The 20,138-nt window shown below is 44.4% G+C and overlaps 1 long non-coding RNA gene across 1 annotated transcript; it reads right to left on the bottom strand.

The window, feature by feature from the left end:
• Positions 1-4,708: 4,708 nt before the first annotated feature.
• LOC129060148 (uncharacterized) lies at positions 4,709-19,571 on the bottom strand. Its single transcript, XR_008526597.2, has 3 exons — positions 19,308-19,571; positions 18,915-19,003; positions 4,709-5,033 (listed from the first exon to the last, which is right to left on the bottom strand). It is a non-coding gene; the product is annotated as an uncharacterized LOC129060148 (long non-coding RNA).
• Positions 19,572-20,138: the final 567 nt, after the last annotated feature.

Below are 20,138 nucleotides of genomic sequence, written 5' to 3'. Positions count from 1 at the left end.
AAAAACGTTTTTAAAAGTGTGAAAACCATTCTCAACTTGTGCCCGTTTAGAAAAAGGCCGTGGGCTGTGGCTGCTGACCCTGGTTCCAGGGCCACACAGGTGAAGGTGGGGGGTCCTTGCCCTCAGATGGGAGTAGATAGGCAGTGGTCTGGGGGGAAGACAAACTCCTGCAGCCTCTCAGTCTTCATGGGTGTCACCGCTGGCTTCTCCCAGCCTGGGATTTGTGTCTAAAGCCAGGCTGCCCTGGCATGTGTGAAAGCTGGCCAAGCCCAGAGGTTCCTCTCACCTGGTAGCCGGCAGGAGGTTTCTGCAGGCCTGATGAGCCGCATGAGCCAGGGTCCATTTTCTTGGTTGGGGGTGACTCACTGCCAGCATTCCTGGTTCCTGGACAACAGCAGGTCCACACAGCCACAACTTGGATAAGGACACACTTTCAAAGCAGTGGACTGACAAGCAATGCCAGGAAGAACTGGGCTTCCTTGCCACAATGTTGTATGTGGGGAGAGGAAGGATCCTAGCATCGTTTGAGGTGCAGAAAGATGGCTTGGTGCGCATGGCAGCAGACTGGGCTGCAGGTGCAGACAACAGGGATGCCTGCAAACCACAGCTGAGCATTGGAAGGCCGCAGCCCTCCTCCCCCCCTAGAAGCAGGAGTCACGGAAAACAGTGACACAGCTGAAAGTCAAGTGCTTTCCTGGGCGGGCACCTGACCTGACTTTATTCAGATCCCATGCTATCTGAGAACAGAGGGTCGAAAAATCATTCTTTTGCTCAGGACGTGTATCTTGCACAAATATCACTTTAAATAAATTTTTTACAACCTTTAATAGATCTCTGTTGACCCCACTAAAATTAAACATTATTAAACATAAAGACAGCATTTCGGCCTTAACATGCGCCAGGCCACCAGGGACCAACAGGGAAGAAATGATCCACAAAAGCCACAAATGCCACAGAATCCACCAAAGCCACAGAAGCCACGAAAGCCACAAAAGCCTGCCATCTGCTGCAGATGGAATCTGAAGTCATGTGGGCTTCAGAGGCACAGCTGTTTCCTGGCAATGCTGTTTCCTCAGGTGGTGGCCACATTCTTAAGGAAAACGTAGGCCTGCTTTCTCCCAAATCTACAGCTGCAGGCAACTTTAAGGCATTTTTGTTTGGACCAGAGCGTTCTGTCTGTTGGGAATCTGTTTCAGTGAAATTTGTTCAGATTGTAATTTTTTTAAACTGAAAAACAGAACAAAAACATAACAAAACAGAACTGCAGAACTCAGATCTCATGAGCCATGGACTTGTCCTTTGGTTAAGAACCAGATACAAGGAGTGACAAGGTGAGGAGGGAAGAGGGAGGAGAAGGGAGGGAGGAGAAATGGGATGAGGAGGAAGGAAGGAGGAGGGATGGGGTGAAGAAGGAGGAGAGATGGGGCAAAGAAGGAGGAGGGATGGGGTGAAGAGGGAGGAGGGAGAGAGACAAGGTGAGAAGGGAGGACAGGTGGTAGGGAGGGATGAAAGAAGAGAGAGGAAGGAGGAGAGAAGAGGAAGAGAGATTGGGTGAGGAGGGAGGAGGGACAGATTGAGGAGGGAGGAGGAGTGGGGTTGGGAGGGAGGGAGGAGGAAGAGGGATGGGGTAAGGAGGGAGGAGACAGGCAGGAGGAGGGAGGAGGGAGGAGAGAGGTCACATCGCTCCGCTGCGCTGCTCATGTCCACCGACTTGGGGACTCCAGCCAGTCAGGCAGCTGCCAGGAAAGCCAATGTGTCTGCCCTTTCACATGACTCAGAACACATCTCAAAACCAGCCAGCCGGTCTCTGACAAGGCATCAGAAAGTGCCACCTATGGAATCCTAGGTCCCCAGCTGCAGTTTGTCCCTCCACTGCCAGCGCTTTGCAGTGTCCATTTTCCCACTCTCAGACGAGGACATGGTCGGGTCTGCCCCGCAGACTGGGCGAATCCTCACCGCCCGGCACACAACGCGTCCTGAGGGCTGTGGGTTCTTCATGTGGCGTGCTTTGGTGCACCTGGCTAAATATTAACTGGGCTGGCATAGTGGAGAAGGGCTTGCGGTGTTTAGTGAAGTGGACATTTATTCCTAAATTGTCAACCGGCTGCCTCCCGTCCTTCTGTTCCTGGCATGCTTGGGAGCTGAAAAGGAGAGCAGCTCTTGAGGCCGCTCCACCAGGCAGGGCTGGGCAGGACAGAGGACCCGCCTGAACCTGAGCCACCATCAGGCCGGCTCTGGCAGGGGTGCCGGCCAAGGTAAAGGCTGGCCTGACCAGGGCGCCCAGCGGCTGGACCTGAGCCAGGGTCCCTTTCTCACCCATGCTCCATGTCCAGCCAGGGTCAGCAGGGGCTCTGCTCCAGGCAGAGGTGACTCAGTCTGGACTTTCTATTTATGGCATTATTTCAGTCCTGCCGGAGTTCAGTGTGAACTTAGAAATTAGGGAGAAAGATTCATAGTAGGCGGCTGTTCAGCTCGGTGAGATTTTTCAGACACCTGCTTCCTCAGCTGTGCATCTAGTACCTTGAATCAGCAAATCAGCAACCAGCCTTCCCTATTGGGATCATATCATTCAAAAATTTGCTTTCAGTGGCATCCATCCCAACTAAAGTAAGTGTTAGACAGGCCAGGTCCAGATGTGGGCCATGCAAACTTCAGGGCCTACAGGGCTGCCACTGGACTCCCGAGACTCCGAAGGATTTGTAAACGATTCCAAGCAACTCGTGCTTGGGGAAAGAAGAGGAGCTGCAGGTCACATCTGGGCACCAACATTTAATTTTGGGATCCTTTAGATAGCAGGGAGAGTTGGTAAACTGATTTTTTTTTAACAGGAAGCGTTTGACAATCATTGGCAAACTTGGAGGAAAAGTTTGGGGCACATTGGATATCTCTTTAAAAAAAACCACCCTTTTAAACAGAAACATCTGCTATTCTGGTATTAAAGGCTTTGGAATTTGGGAACTGGTGAGGGATGCACATGCTCGTGTCGCCTCATATTCACACCTTAAGAACCAGAGACATGACGGATTGCTCGACCTTATGCCCAATTCCAGAAGGCACTCAACGTTGGCAGGTGTATTAAGAGAAAAAAAGTCCTCTTCCCATCTCTGGAAAGAAGGTATCCAGGCATGCTGGGGCATGCCAGCCATCTAGCTGCATGACAGGTGGAAGCAGGAAGGTGGCTTGAGCCGGGAGTTCAGATCTGTAATGAGTGAGGATTGTGCCACTGCACTGCAGCCTGGGCAAACAAGACCTCTTCTCCAAAGACAGGGTCCATTGACCAAAGACCCTCAGAGTGCCTGTGATGTCAAAATTGGTCATGGCACTAAATTTACCCAGCTTTTTTTCAGTATTCTCAAGTAGGCAGTGGCGTTTCCACTGGTGCAAAATATGCACAAGGACATAGGAAGCTAAATGTCTTTATTTATTTATTTATTTATTTTTGAGATGGAGTCTCACTCTGTCGCCCAGGGTGGAGCGCAGTGGCCCGATCTCGGCTCACTGCAACCTCTGCCTCCCAGGTTCAAGCGATTCTCCTGCCTCAGGCTCCCAAGTAGCTGGGATTACAGGGGCCCACCACTGCACTCAGCTAATTTTTGTATTTTTAGTAGAGATGGGGTTTCGCCATGTTGGCCAGGCTGGTCTTGAACTCCTGACCTCAGGTGATCCACCCGCCTCGGCCTCCCAAAGTGCTGGGATTCCAGGCATGAGCCACTGCGCCTGGCCTGCAGCTAAATGTCTTCAAAGAGTTCTATGTTTTGATTTCTAATGTATTTGTAATTCACCTAACCAATCATTTAGTCTAGTATATTAATGCATTTATGAATTGAAATAAAGATGACAGTACAAAAAATTAAGCTTTTTGTCTTCTACAATCACCACTGCAGAAGAGAGGCAAATGTAGTCAATGGTACGCTAAGTGTTAAGGTTTTCATCTGGAAGTGACATACGACACTTCTGCTCAAAGCACATCACACGGCCACATCAAACCTCATGAAGGGTGAAGTGCAGTCTCGCGAGGGTGGAAGGAGAAGAAACATTTGTTAACTGATAACTTCCCACCAATTTTGTGAAGAAGAGAAACATGTTTAAAGCTGTCTTAACAAACATATGTAAGAAACATATCTATATCTTCACACTGCATGTAATTTTCATATTGTTTATAATTATCTGTGTTTCACAGATTTTTTTTTTTTTTTTTGGAGACAGAGTCTCACTCTGTCGCCCAGGCTGGTGTGCAGTGGCGCGATCTCAGCTCACTGCAAGCTCTGCCTCCCAGGTTCACACCATTCTCCTGCCTCAGCCTCCCAAGTAGCTGGGACTACAGGCCCCTGCCACCACGCCTGGCTAATTTAGATTTTTATAATAAATATTATTTCTATAATCTAAGCAATAGCAAATTAAATAATAAATGTTTTTCTAAAGGAACTCATAGAGTGTTATAGACAGGAAGTCGGAGTAGCCAGAAGAAGTTTAGATGAAATCATCTCAGATATCTGTACAGCTGTTCCAACTTACAGCCTGCTGAGTCTTCCCTTAGGGAACCATGTCCCTGTCAACGTTCCCGTGGGATTTGGCCAGATGTGGAGTGGGGTTCAGGCACGTGGCTCTGGCCTCATCCTGGGGTGTGTCTGGTGAGGCTCTGCCTGATGTCTCCAATCATACTGTTTATTTAAAAAAACAGTAATAAAACAAGAAAAGAAACAACTTTGCAAGGTATTTATTTGCAGTTCTGGCGACAGGGAGGAAAGGCTGACGCAGTAGACAGGAATCTCACTCACTGAAATTAGGCCAATCTGAAATCTATGTTTTCTGCCAGGCAGAAAAAAGAAAAGGTGTGATTTTTGTTATTTTTAATTTTTATCTTATTGGGAACAGAGGAAATCATTTTGCCATCCTGTTTTTTTCTAGGAGGTTTATTTAAGTCCCTCTGTTTTCCCCGGTGGTAGAGGTAACGTTGATGAAGACAGCTGGTTGAGAGACTTATTAACGAAGTCATCTGCTTGTATTTTGATGCAGCTCGGCCTTGAAAAGTGCTGAAAGAAAAAGAAAAGCAGTTTTCCATGAGGTGAGAATGGTGAGAGCACCAGGGGGATTTTGCCTCTCCCCAGGTTGGTCCCCCTTCAAGCTCACTTTCTGACGAAGAGAGACTTTCCGACAGGTCTGTGGATCAGCTTCTGTGATTCCCAACCTGTCTCTGCAATAGAAACTCCAGAGCATCAACCTCACTTTGTGGAGCTGTGCTGTTCTTCTCTTTCGTTTTCCTGTGTAAGGTGTGACCTGGGAAAGCCTTGGAAAATCTAGCTCAGCCCAAGGGAGGATCCTTAAAGGCAAATGCCCATCAGGGAGCTGACCCAGGAGCCCCTGACAGGCAGTCCCATTGCTCCACGCAACAGCACCCCCAGCTTGGGCCAGTGGTTCTAAAGGCCCAACATCCCTCTATGTGGAACGCTTTCGCCAGTTTGCTTTTTCAAGCAATGATTATTTTATTATGAGATATTTTAAGCTTGTAGAAAACAATACAAAGAAAAACTGTCTACACATCATTCAGCTTTATCAAATTTTACCAGTTAGCCATATTTGCTTTATATCTTTTAAAAAATAAAGAAAACATCACATATTCAGTTGAAGCACTCATTCTAGGTGGCTTTCATCCCAAGACCATTCCTCTTTCCACTTCCCTGTAAATTGATGTTTACCATCCATTGGTGTATTTATATTCTTGTATTACATGTGTATGATTGCATAAACAATGTAGCATTATTCTGTGTATTTTGCAAACTTTGTAGAAATTACACTGTATATATAGTTCCAAAACTTACTTTTTCAGCTCAATGCTATGTTATGTAGCTTTATGTACTTAAGTTCACTCATCGCAACACTGCAAAGTTCTCAAATGTAGAATATACTACAACATAGTCACACATTTTTTTCCTGCTGAAAGACGTTTTTGTGTTACCAGTCTCTGTCACGTGAACAATCTATATTTTTGTTTCATTTCCTTGTCAAGGCTTTGTCTGGTTTTAGTATCAAGGTAATGCTGGCCTAAGAGAATGCATCAGCAAAAATTCTCACTCCTTCAATTTTCTTTAGGAGTTTGTGTATGCCTGATATTACTTCTTCCTTAAATATTGGGAGAATTCACCAGTGAAGCTATTGGAGTTTCCTTTGTGGAAGGTTTTTAACTACAAATTCAATTTCTCTAATCAATATAAAAGTATTCGATTTACCTGTATTTCTTGAGTGAGCCTTGGGAATTTGTATCTTCCAAAAAATTTGCCATGTAATCTACATTTTAGAATTTATTAGCACAAATTCATTCATATAACCCCTTATTATTCTTTCAGTATCTGTAGCATCAGTAGCAATGTCACTTGTCAGTTATGATATTGGCGGGTTAAACCTTCTCTCTTTTTTCTGATCAATCTGGCTAGAATTTTTCAATTTTATTGATTATTCCAAAGAACCATCTTTTAGTTCCTTTGATTATTGTTTTTCTGCTTTACATCTTATTGTTTTGATCTGGTCTTTATTTTTTCCTATCGTCTGTTTACATGTACCTTAATTTACACATCGTTTTTCCAGTTTACTAAGGTGAAAGCCAAAATTATTGATTAGAGGCCTTTCTTCTTTTTTAATATGTGTATAGGGCTAGAAATTTCTCCTTACTTTCTGCTTCAGCAACATCTCATAAGTTTTGATATGTATGTTTTCATTTTCATTCAGTTCATAATGCTTTCTGTCATTATTTTGTTTTGGAGACAGACTCTTGCTCTGTTGCCCAGGCTGGAGTGCAGTGATCTCAGCTCACTGCAACCTTCCCCTCCCAGGTTCAAGTAATTCTCCTGCCTCAGCCTCCCAAGTAGCTAGGATTACAGGTACCCACCACCATGCCCAGCTAATTTTTTTTTTTGTATTTTCAATAGAGACAAAGTTTCACCATGTTGGCTGGTCTCAAACTCCTAACCTCACGTGATCCACCCGCCTTGGCCTCCCAAAGTGCTGGGATTACAGGCCTGAGCCACTGTGCCTGACCCCATATTTGTCTTCTAATTGAGTGATTACAGTATTTACATGTAATGTAATTTTTTTTTTTTTTTTAGATGGAGTCTCGCTCCCATCGCGCAGGCCGGAGTACAGTGGCACAATCTCGGCTCACTGCAACCTCCACCTCCCAGGTTCAAGAGATTTGATTATTGTTTTTCTGCTTTACATCTTATTGTTTTGATCTGATCTTTATTTTTTCCTATCCTCTATTTACATGTACTTTAGCCTCCCAAGTAGCTGAGATTACAGGTGTGTGCCACCACGCCCAGCTAATTTTTGTATTTTTAGTAGAGACAGGGTTTTACCATGTTGGCCAGTCTGGTCTCGAACTCCTGACCTCAGGTGAACCACCCGCTTTGGCCTCCCAAAGTGCTGGGATTACAGGTGTGAGCCACCACACCTGGCCTAATGTGATTATTAATATTGTTAGCTTTAGTTCTATCATCTTACTATTTGTTTCATGTTATCTCATTTGTTTATTGTTACCTTTTCCTATTTTTTGCCTTGTTTTAAATAAATTGTGTACTTTTCATTTTATTTAATTTTTGTGGAATTATTAGCTATAACTATTTTTTTTCCAATTCTAGTGATTGCTTTAGGGTTAATTGTACACATCATATCACAGCCTGCTTTCCTGTTATGCTACCACTTCCTGGATAATTTATAAACCTTACAGTAGTATACTTCCATTTCTTCCCTCCCAGTTTTCATGCTGTTGCTGTCATATGTTTTACTGTTTTACATAGAAATTATAAACCCTATTATACTGTGCTGTATTTCTCGTTAAACACTCATTTATGTTTTAAAGAAATTTTAAAATAAGGAAATTATTTTATATATTTATATATTAAATATATATTTGTATTATATTACATAAATATATATTTATATATATTTACAAAATGTATATTAAAAATGTAGTCACAAATTCCAGTATGTTTCATTCTTTATTGATACCATCTGGTGTCAATTTCAATCTACCTAAAGGACTTCCTTTTAGCATTTCTTATAACACAGTTATCCTGATAATGAATTCTTTCAACTTTGGTATTTCTGAAGAAGTCTTTATTCTGCCTTTGGTTTTGAAAGCTCTTTTCCCTGGGTATAGAATTCTAGGATGGCAGGGGCGTTTTCTTTTCCGTTTCGTACCTTCAAGACATTGCTCAACTGTCTTCTTGCTTGCATTCTTTCCAAAGAGAAATCTGCTGTCATTCTTATTTTTGTTCCTCTGCATGTAATGCATAACAAAAATTCAGTGTTTGTTCTCTGGCTGCTTTTAAGATCCATTCTTTATCACTGGTTTTGGGCAATTTATTATAATGTTATTCTGGTGTAGTGTTACTCATATCTCTTGTGCTGGGAGTGATTGAGTTTCTCAGAACTGTGAGTATGTAGTTTTAAAAATCAAATTTGAAGACTTTTAACCTTTGTATCCTCAAATATCTCTTCTGTACCCTTCTCTCTTCTCGTCTTCATGGATTCCAATTACGTGTACGTTAACTTGCTTGAAGACGTCCTGTAGCTCCCTGACACTATTTTTTAAAATTATGTTTTCCTCAGTATGTTTCATTTTGGATAGTTGCTATTGCTGTATCTGTCAGTTCACTAACAATTTTCTATTAATTCCGTTGTCTATGTATTCCATCCATGCATTTTTTGTCTAACCCACTGTACCCTAGGAACCTAACGTTCCTAGTCTAGTCTCTAGACGTTTGAATTAGGTTTTCCTTCTTATATCCTACACGTCTCCCCTTAGATTTCTGCATATGTGGATTACAGTCACTGGTTAGGGCCCTTGCCTGTCGTTCTGGCACCCATGTCAGTGTTAAGTCCCCTTAGACAGACTGATTTTTCACCTCACTGGGGGTTGTATTTTCCTGCTTTTGTACATGACTTTTACATGCCTGGTAATCTCTGATTGGATCCCAGACATTGCGAATTTTAGCTTACTGGGTGCTGGATATTTTTACATTCCTAAAAATATTCTTGAGCTTTTTTCCTGGCGCATAGTTATGTTACTTGGAAACAGTTCGATCCTTTCCGTTTTGCTTTTCAACATTTGTCAGGCAGGTCCACAGCCATGTTTAGTTTAGGGCAAATTCTTCCCTGTGACAGAGCCAAGGCCCTTCTGAGTGCTCCGTCCAGTGTCCTGTGGAATGTGAGGTGCTCTCTCAGGCACTGTTCCAGCCTCTCTGTGAGCACAGCCCCTCTTCCCTCTTTCCCTCTCTTCTATTTTTTTTTTTTTTTTTTTTTTTGAGTTGGAGTTTCACTCTTGTTGCCTAGGCTGGAGTGCAATGATGCAATATCAGCTCACCACAACCTCCACCTCCCGGGTTCAAGCAATTTTCCTGTCTCAGCCTCCCGAGTAGCTGGGATCACAGGCATGCACCACCATGCCCAACTAATTTTAGATTTTTAGTAGAGACGCAGTTTCTCCATGTTGGTCAGGCTGTTCTCAAACTCCCAACCTCAGGTGATCCACCTGCCTCGGCCTCCCAGAGCGCTGGGATTATAGGCATGAGCCACCGTGCCTGGCCCCCCTCTTCTTTTCACAGGATTCTTTCCTGGCCTTGTGCAGTCCCTTCACATGATCAGGATGCTGCTGAACGTGTGCAGGGGACCCTTCGCTGTCTCTGGGGTTCTGTGAAGGTGCCACTCCCTCCTCTGGGGTGCTCGCTCTCTCCTTGAATTCCAGCCGCCTTGTTCTCTCCCCTCTGTATCCTTTCACTCAGGAACCTGCAGAGATCCACTCGGACGCTCCCTTGCTGCACTGAATGCTGTAAAGCTCTCCGGTCAGGAAGCCGGAGGAAGTGAGGGCTTTCCTCACCTGCTTCCGGCTCTCAGGGATCATTGTCTTTATGGCCTGTGCCCACCTGTGGAAGCTGCTGTTTTAAATATTTTGTATCTTTTTATCCACATGTTGGTTTTTGCAAATAAGACAGTAAATTTGGTTCCTCTCACCCCATATTTTCTGGAACAGGATATCCCTAAATTGTTTTGTTGCTTATTAATTTTTTTCCAAATATCTCGCTGAAGTCTTTTAATAATTCTAATAAAAGTATTTTAAAATTTCTGTGTGGACAAACATACTGACTGTAAAAAAGTATCGTTTTGGTTTTTTTTTCCCCTTTCCAAGATAATCTTTTATTTCTTTGTTTTTGTTTTTTTCTGTTCTGCCCACAGCATGTGGTTCAGGCACACCTTGCTTTATGGTACTTCACTTTATTGCCCTTTGCAGATATTGTGGGTTTTTTAAATGGCAACCGTGCACTGAGCAAGTCTATTGATGCCATTTTTCCAATAGCATGTGCTCCCTTTGCATCTCTGTGTACATTTTTAGTAATTCTTGGAATATTTCTAACTTTTTCATTGTTATACCTGTGATTATGATCTGTGATCAGTGTCTTTGATGTTAGTATTGTAATTTTTGGAAGATGCCATGAGCCACACCCATATAAGACAGGGAACTTAATCATAAATGTGTGGGGTTTTTTTTTTTCAGCTTTTATTTTAGGTTCCTAGGATACACGTGCAGGTTTGTTGCCGGGGTATATCGTGTAATGCTGAGGTTTGGCATACAAATGATCCTGTCACCCAGGTGCTGAGCGTAGCACACAACAGTTAGTTTCTCACTCTTGCCCCTCTGCCCTCCTCCCTCTAGTGTCCCCAGTGTCTATTGTTCCCATCTGTATCTCATGAGCTCCCAATGTTTAGCTCCCAGTTATAAGTGAGAACATGCAGTATTTGGTTTTCTCTTCCTGCATTAATTTGCTTAGGATGATGGTCTCCCCCTGCGTCTATGTTTCTGCAAAGGCCATGATTTTATTCTTTGTTATGGCTGCATGGTATTCAATGGTGGGTATGTACCACATTTTCTTTATTCAGTTCACTGGTGATGGGCACCTTAGGTTGATTGCATGTGTTTGCTGTTGTGAATAGTGCTACGATGAACGTGTGACTGCATGTCTTTTGGTAGAATAATTTGTTTTCTTTTGGATGTCTACCCAGTAACGGGATTGCTGGATGAATGGTATTTCTGTTTTCAGTTCTTTGAGAAATGTCCAAACTGCTTTCCACGGTGGCTGAACTAATTTACATTCCCACTCACAGTGTATAATTGCTCCCTTTTCTCAGCAGCCTTGCTAACATCTGTTTTTTTTTTTATTTTTATTTTTGACTTTTTAATAATAGTTGTTCTGACTGGTGTGAGATGGTATCTCATTGCGGTTTTGATTTGCATTTCTCTGATGATTAGTGATGTTTGGCATTTTTTCATGTGTTCATTGGCTCCTCATGTGTCTTCTTTTGAGAAGTATCCATTTGTGTCTTTTGCCCATTTTTTAATGGTTTGTTTTTTTTTGTTTGTTTTTTTGTTTGTTTGTTTTTTTTGCTTGTTCAATTGTTTAAGTTCCCTATAGATTCTGTATATTGGACCTTTGTCAAATGCAGAGTTTGTGAATATTTTCTCCCATTGTGTAGGTTGTTTACTGTGTGATAGTTTCTTTTGCGTGAAGAAGCTCTTTAGTTTAATTAGGTCCCACATGTCAATTTTTGCTTTTATTGCAACTGTTTTGAGGACTTAGTCAGAAATTCTTTCCCAAGGTCTATGTCCAGAATCATGTTTCTGAGGCTTTCTTCTAGGATTCTCATAGTTTGAGGTCTACAATAAATGTGTGTTCTCAAGGCTCCTCTGGCTGACTATTCTATCGTCTCTCTTCCTGTACTCAGGCAGGCCTCCTATTCCCTGAGACACAACAGGATTGAAATCACTCCAGTTCATGATCCCACAGTGGCCTCAAAGTGTTCATGTGAAAGAAAGACTTGCACATCTCTCACTTTAAAACAAAAGCTAGAAATGATTAAGCTTAGTGTGAAAGGCTGTCAACAGCAGAGGTAGGCTGAAAACTAGGCCTCTTGCTTCAAACAATTAGCCAATTACATTTGTGAATGTGAAAGAAAAGCTCTTGAAAGACTTTAAAAGTGTTACTCTAGTGGACACATGAAAAGATAGAGCATTATTGCTGATACAGAGAAAGTTTGAGTGGTCTGGGATAGAAGATCAAACCAGCCAAACATTTCCTTTGGCCAAAGCCTAAGCCAGAGCAAGGTCCTAACTCTTCAATTCTGTGAAGGCTGAGAGAGGTGAGAAGGATGCAGAAGAAAAGTCTGAAGCTAGCAGAGGTTGATTTGTGAGGTTTAAGAAATGAAGCCATCTCCATAAAATAAAAGTGCAAGGTGAAGCAGCTGATGGAGAAGCTGCAGCAAATTCTCCAGAAGATCTAGCTAAGACCATTGACGACGATCACTACACTAAACAGATTTTCAACGAAGATGAAACAGGCTTCTATTGGAAGAGATGCTGTCTGGGCCTTTCATAATTAGAGAGAAGAAGGCAATGCTTGGCTTCAAATCCTCAAAGGACAGACTGACTCTCTTGTTAACGGCTAATGCAGCTGGTGACTTTAAGTTGATGTCAAAGCTCATTGACAATTCCAAAATTCCTAGGGCCCTTAAAAATGATGCTAAATCCACCCTACCTGAGCTCCAGAAATGCAACAACAAAGCCTGGATGGCAGCACATCTGTTTACAGGTTTACTGAATATTTACAGGTTTACACATCAGGTTTACTGAATATTTTAAGCCAATGTTGATATCTACTGCTTAAAAAAAAGACTTCTTTCAAAATATTACTGCTCATTGACAATGCACCTGGTCATCCAAGAGCTCTGATGGAGATGTACAAAGAGATTAATGTTGTTTTCATGCCTGCTAGCACATCTATTCTGCACCCCATGGATCAGGGAGCCATTTTAGCTTTCAAGTCTTATTATTTAAAAAATACATTTTGTAAGGTTGAAGATACCATAGAAAATAATTCCTCTGATGGATCTGGGCAAAGTCAATTAAAAACCTTCTTGAAAAGATTCACTATTCTAGGTGCCATTAAGAACATTCATGATTCATGAGAGGAGCAAAAATATCAACAACGACAGGACTTTGGAAGAAGCTGATTCCAACTCTCATGGGTGACTCTGACAGGTTGATGATTTCAGGGGAGGAAGTAATTGTAGATGAGGAGGAAAAAGCAAGAGAACTAAAATTAGAAGTGGAGCCTGAAATGTGACTGGACTGCTGCAATCTCAGGATAAAACTTGAACGGATGAGGAGTGGCTTCTTTCAGGTGAGTAAAGAAAGTGTTTTCTGGAGATGAAATCTATCCTGGTGAAGATGCTGTGAACACTGTTGAAATGAAAACAAAGTTATTGTTTTGTTTTGTTTTGTTTTTTGACGGAGTCTCACTCTGTCACCCAGGCTGGAGTGCAGTGGTGCAATCTCAGCTCACTGCAACCTCTGCCTGCCGGGTTCAAGCAATTCTCCTGCCTCAGCCTCCCGAGTAGCTGGGACTACAGGTGCAAGCCACGATACCCTGCTATTTTTTGTATTTTAGTAGAGATGGGGTTTCACTGTGTTGCCCAGGCTGGTCTTGAACTCCTGAGCTCAGGCAATTCTCCTGCCTCAGCCTCCCAAAGTGCTAGAATTACAGGCATGAAGGATTTCTAATATTCCATAAACTTAGTTAATATAGCAGGGGCTGGATTTGAGAGGATTTACTCCAATTTTGAAATAAGTTCTACTGCGGGTAAAATTCTATCAAAAAGCATCACATGCTATAGAGAAGTCCTTCCTGAAAGGAAGATTCCACTGATGCAGAAAACTTCATCATTGTCTTATTTGAAGATACTGCCACAGCCATCCCAGCCTTCAGCAACCACCACTGTGATCAGTCAGCAGGCATCAACATCCAGGCTGGTAAACACCCTTTACCAGTAAAAAAGATTTCAACTTGCTGAAAGCTCAGGTGATCATTAGCATTTTTAGCAATCAGATATTTTTAAATTAAGGCAGGTACACTGTTTTTTTAGACACAATGCAATTGCACCCTCATTTACTGCATTATAGTGTAAACATAACTTGTAAACGCACTGAAAAACCAAAACCATTTGTGTGACTTGCTTTATTGTGACAGCTGCTTCATTAGGGTCATGTGGAGCTGAACCTGCAGTGTCTCTGAGGTGTGTGTGTGGACAAGGTGTCCATTTACTTTGCAGTCTCAGTATCCCAAAACGAAGGGTTTCCCAAGCTGTAAGGACTTCTTTACCTGGGAAATGCTTTCTTAAATTTTTTGAAATGTCGTCATTTTTTTTTACTCTCACATTTGTATTATTTTGAATTAAATCCATTGTTATTGAGAATGTATCTGCAGAAAAACTGCAAATTTTGTGAGCATGTGTCTACCTAGAAAATTTTGCAATTGTTTTTGACCTGAGACCTAGAGTTACAATACATCATTAGATTGCTTTTATAAAATTTTCAGCTTAAAGCTATTTCAGCTACCCAAATAGTATCATTTTTTGCTTTAGTTTGTTATTTTAAAAGCATTTATTATTGCAAAACAGTAAATGTGTATTTAGAAAGTAGAAAACAGAAAAAAATAAAAATGTTGAGGTCACCATTGTTAACACCATAGTGTACGTATTCTAGGTGTTTTTCTTTCTTCCTTTCTCTATCCATATTTTTAATATTCATTCATTTTTTTACTAAATTGACATTCTATTGTAATAGTATTTTGTCATCAATGTTTCTTCATTAATTATCTCCACCTTTTCATGTAATTACATTTTAATTTATCTATACACTGTCCATTTCAAATTTTTCCAATTGTCCTGAAATGTTATTTACAGCTGGCTTTTCTAAACTGGGACCTGACCCAGAGCCGCAAACTGCATCTGATCATTACATCCTTAAATATTTATTAATCTATCACAGTCCCCTTTTTTTTTTTTTTTTTTGAGACAGAGTCTCACTCTGTCGCCAGGCTGGAGTGCAGTGGCACAATCTTAGCTCACTGCAGCCTCTGCCTCTTGGGTTCAAGTGAATCCCCTGCTTCAGCCCCCCTGCGTAGCTGAGACTATAGGCACATGACACCACACCCAGCTAATTTTTGTATTTTTGGTGGAGGCGGGGTTTCACCATGTTGGTCAGGATGGTCTTGATCTCCTGACCTCATGATCCACAAGCTTCAGCCTCCCAAAGTGCTGGGGTTACAGGCATGAGCCACCACACCTGGCTGTCACTTTTAACACCTTGATAGATTGAAGTTAAGAATATTTGCTTGAATACATCAGGGTGATGTGAGTTTCATATGCATCGAATCAGGAGACACATACTATGCGATGCTAAGAATGACTTAACGTAATTAAGATGACAATTGTCTGATGTTTCCAATGTAAAATTATGCTTTGTCAAATATAATTTTTCAAAAGCCAAAAAGATGATTCTTACAAATAGGAAGTGAGCACATGACAAAGACTTATTTAACCCATGACTTGGGGAACAAGGAGCATGGCAATTTTGGTTCAAAGAATTACAGGAAATACAGAAGTATTTATAGCCCCTGAAAGAAATAATGTTATGATAAGATTTCTAAATTAGCTACAAGAAAGGTTAATGTTTTATACGATGATAAAACTGTAAACGTGGGGTTATCTTTTTCATCAGAGTGACAACATTTGCACCTCTATCAGACATGGGCTCGTTTGTATAAGAAAAGAATCATTTGCATGGAATCAATTTTCTACAGCTTAACACCTGCCCTTACAGAGTTGCTAAATATCCTAATCAATAGTAAACTGTGAGTCAACAAAGACGTACAGCCCTAGAGAATCAGATAATCCTGAGGCGGGCATGATAGTGTGGCTCAGTACTTCTTTGAAAGGACATGCAGCCTTTTCCATGTTTGGGGTCTGGTTTTCTTTTTTCTTTTTCTTTCTTTCTTTTTTTTTATTTGAGATGGAGTCTTGTTCTGTTGCCCAGGCTAGAATGCAGTGGTGCGATCTCGGCTCACTGAAACCTCCATCTCCCGGGTTCAAGTGATTCTCCTGCCTCGGCCTCCTGAGTAGCTGGGATTACGGGTGCCTGCCATTGTGCCTGACTCATTTTTGTATTTTTAGTAGAGACGGGGTTTCACCATCTTGGCCAGGCTGGTCTTGAACTCCTGACCTCGTGATCCACCCGCCTGGGCCTCCCAAAGTGCTGGGATTACAGGCGTGAGCCACTGCATCTGCCTGGGGTTAGGCTTTCTTAATCTCCCTCCCCATCTCTCTTTTGACTAGAGAGCAATGTGTGCTGTGTTAGTTTGGCACTCCATAGAGTACTTGTTCCTTAAATCATAAATCTGATGATTGTATCAGCAGTTGATAATCCTCGCCTGAATCAATAATTTCATGGACGATGGACTTTCTAATTCCCTCTATTTTTTTTTTTTACATTATTAGCTGATTTTTTTCCAATAAAAAATAACTTAGTCTCAATAAGTGTGGTGGTTGGTTATTATATCAAATAATAAAAATCTGAACCCCAACCCCAGATGAGAACAGGCCTGCAATAATGAATTTTAAGGGAACACTTTTTTTCCCCATTTTGGAGCCCACGGAAAGTGGGATAAGCTTGCTTGCCATCTGTGTTTGCTCTTCTACTGAGGAGGGCCCCATCTTTCTGTTAGGGTTTCAGATTTAATTTCCAACTCCCTAGGGACCTAATGTCACGTGGATACTTAGAGACCAAGTTCCTGATGTTTCCGCCTCTCCTGCGGGGCTGCGGCAGCCCAGACTCCCTCTCTGGCGTTTGGTCCCTTTATTCCTGGCCTCTGTGGATTTTACTTGCTTGTGAGCTAAGCTATATATTTGAAAAGATGATTGATGCTTTTCATTCAGCATTTCTAGTTGTAAAGATGTAGAATGTTCAGCTTACTTGATCCACAATATTGTTTTTCCAATTCTACTTCAACTTTTCTGATTGTTTTTCTGTCTTTCAGGTCTACTGAATAAACGGCCTCTCTGTCAGTGGAGAATAGCTCAGTAGTCAGATGACTGCGTTCTCTCATCTTCCTTGAGAGATTAGGCCTGTCACACGGTATTGGTCACATAATATTGCGGTTTTGTGGGCAGAAGACCTCCCGGCCATCCTACAATCGCAGCAAGTATTTACTGAGCTCTATGCTTTGGTAGATGCCACGCTACAGCTTTGCTTTCATTATTATCCTCATAAAACAGGAAAGGTTTCCTTGTCCCCTCGCAGGGCCTGTGAGAGCCAAAGTCCTTGTCCCCTCGCAGGGCGTGTGAGAGCCGGAGTCCTTGTCCCCTCGCAGGGCGTGTGAGAGCCGGAGTCCTTGTCCCCTCACAGGGCGTGTGAGAGCCGGAGTCCTTGTCCCCTCGCAGGGCGTGTGAGAGCCGGAGTGGCTCACTTCTTCAGTGCCCCGCTGCCCAGACCTCTGGCGGTGCATACAGATGGGTAGGTTGTGGGGCTCTGACCCCACCACAGTGGCTACGGTGGATGTCGACAGCTCCTGAAGCCCCAGTGGGCATGTGTTACTGTGTGCTCTTTCAGTTTTGCCGTCTCTAGGCGGCTTGTGTTAACCAGCTCAGTTAGACCCTCTACCTTGTTACAAGGACACAGGACTTCTGTATACCGGGCTCTTGCCTTGGTGTACTGGAAGAATCGGATCACACCTGGGCTTGGAGAATGGGTGCAAGGTTTGATTGAGTGAAGGTAGCTCTCAGCAGATGGGGGAGCCAGAAGGGAGATGGAGTGGGAAGGTTTTCCCCTGGAGTCAGGCCGCTGAGCAGCCGGCCTCTTACCCCACCACCCTGGCCAAACTCCGCGTGGTTGCGCAGGAATAGCCTGCCGCGTGCCAGGGTCTCAGTGCCTGCCACGTGCCAGTGTCTCAGTGCCTGCCGCGTGCCAGGGTCTCAGTGCCTGCCGCGTGCCAGGGTCTCAGTGCCTGCCGCGTGCCAGGGTCTCAGTGCCTGCCGCGTGCCAGGGTCTCAGTGCCTGCCGCGTGCCAGTGTCTCAGTGCCTGCCGCGTGCCAGGGTCTCAGTGCCTGCCGCGTGCCAGGGTCTCAGTGCCTGCCGCGTGCCAGGGTCTCAGTGCCTGCCGGCGTGCCAGCGTCTCAGTGCCTGCCGCGTGCCAGGGTCTCAGTGCCTGCCGCGTGCCAGCGTCTCAGTGCCTGCCGCGTGCCAGGGTCTCAGTGCCTGCCGCGTGCCAGCGTCTCAGTGCCTGCCGCGTGCCAGGGTCTCAGTGCCTGCCGCGTGCCAGCGTCTCAGTGCCTGCCGCGTGCCAGCGTCTCAGTGCCTGCCGCGTGCCAGGGTCTCAGTGCCTGCCGGCGTGCCAGTGTCTCAGTGCCTGCCGGCGTGCCAGTGTCTCAGTGCCTGCCGGCGTGCCAGTGTCTCAGTGCCTGCCGCGTGCCAGTGTCTCAGTGCCTGCCGCGTGCCAGGGTCTCAGTGCCTGCCGGCGTGCCAGGGTCTCAGTGCCTGCCGGCGTGCCAGGATCTCAGTGCCTGCCGCGTGCCAGGGTCTCAGTGCCTGCCGGCGTGCCAGTGTCTCAGTGCCTGCCGCGTGCCAGTGTCTCAGTGCCCGCCGCGTGCCAGGGTCTCAGTGCCTGCCGCGTGCCAGGGTCTCAGTGCCCGCCGCGTGCCAGGGTCTCAGTGCCCGCCGCGTGCCAGGGTCTCAGTGCCTGCCGGCGTGCCAGGATCTCAGAGCCTGCCGGCGTGCCAGGGTCTCAGTGCCTGCCACGGGCTCTTGAATCAATGTGCTCCTCTGGCCGTCCAGCTGCCTGTGTGTTCTTCCGCTCACGTTCTCCTCTTGCGGTCTTGCCGCTTGGGTCTTGGGGTTTTTATAGGCACAGGATGGGGGCGTGGTAGGACATGGTGGTTTTGGGAAATGCAACATTTGGGTATGAAGGCAGGAGTGCCTGTCCTCACCTAGCTCTGTGGACACAGGCCGGAGGGTGGAGCTCTAGCCAGGGACCCACCTTTCTCTACCCAGCACTTTCCTGCCTCCTTCCCAAGTCACTTAGTCCTCCCAACAACCCAGGACGACAGGTGTCAATGTTCTTCTTTCCTGAGGGGAGAAAACGAGGCATGAGAAAGTTACTTTGCTTCCCCAAGAGCACGTGCGTAATGAATGACAGAGCGGGCCTATAGCCAGGTCTGTCGAACCCCAAATCTGTGCTTCAATCTGCTACACCAAGACAGGCTCTCATAGGAGAGCTCACAATAGGAATTGACTGGGTTTTGCCCTGCACTTTACCCATCCTACAGGGACTCTGCTTCATTCTAGAGAATCTTCACAAGCTCTCAAGATCAAGGAAGGGGTCCTGCTGTCCAGATGAGGAAGCTGAGCTCAGAGAGATTCACTAACTTACCTGCAGCCACACAGGTAAGAAATCACTTCCTTCACCATCTCACGTTGCAAACCTACTTTTTACTGAAAAACAGACCCCACGTGACATGCAGGCTGCACTTGCGGTGGCGCCTTCCCTCTGCGCAGGGTGGAGACACTTCACACCCAGAATGCGGGTTCTGGGCTCAGGCGTGCTGGTTGCTTCTGCCTCCTGACGCTCCCGGGGGAGGGGACTGTGGCGGTGCCTCTGCCTAACATGGGCCACCGTCAGAGCACCTGCGGCTCCTATGGTTGCCATGGCTGCCCGGCTTTGGGCAGTACAGAAACGGCTCGGCAGCAAGCTATTGTGAGGCAACGCCTGTGGATTAAGAGGTCCAGCTGCTGGCTGCGTCCACTGTCTGAGTTCTGCATGCACCGAAGGACTTAGAAGAGGTTCTTTCACAGGCAAAGGCAGTTTACAGGTCTCACTTTCCCTTTTTCCCTTGGAGTGGGGGAGAAAATTAGGTAGAATTAGTGATAAGTGCTTGGTTTACAATATTAGGTTGATTTTGAAAACATGGATTTTTCAGTTCAGATAAAGACTGAAGTGGAATCTAGCACTCCTTTGGTCTATCTGAGACTTTTTTTTTCATCCTAGAAAATAAGATTGGGAAATGAGGTAGACCGGATGTGGAGGTGACGGGTGCTCCATGAAAAAGGTAAGAGCCACAGAAAAGCTCACAAAAGAGATTAGTTAAAAGAAAACTCTTCAGGTTAAAGAGGTAAATAAGGAATATCAAGTGCTTTAAAAAGGTTTCTCACTCCAGAAATTACCTCTACAACCACAGTGTATTTCGGCAGTACCTTCCTTTTT

Source organism: Pongo abelii, chromosome 5 (genome assembly GCF_028885655.2).
Source record: "Pongo abelii isolate AG06213 chromosome 5, NHGRI_mPonAbe1-v2.0_pri, whole genome shotgun sequence".
Taxonomy (NCBI): Eukaryota; Metazoa; Chordata; class Mammalia; order Primates; family Hominidae; genus Pongo; species Pongo abelii.
Note: the sequence above shows the minus strand (reverse complement) of the source record. Positions and strands in the feature narration are given on the sequence as shown.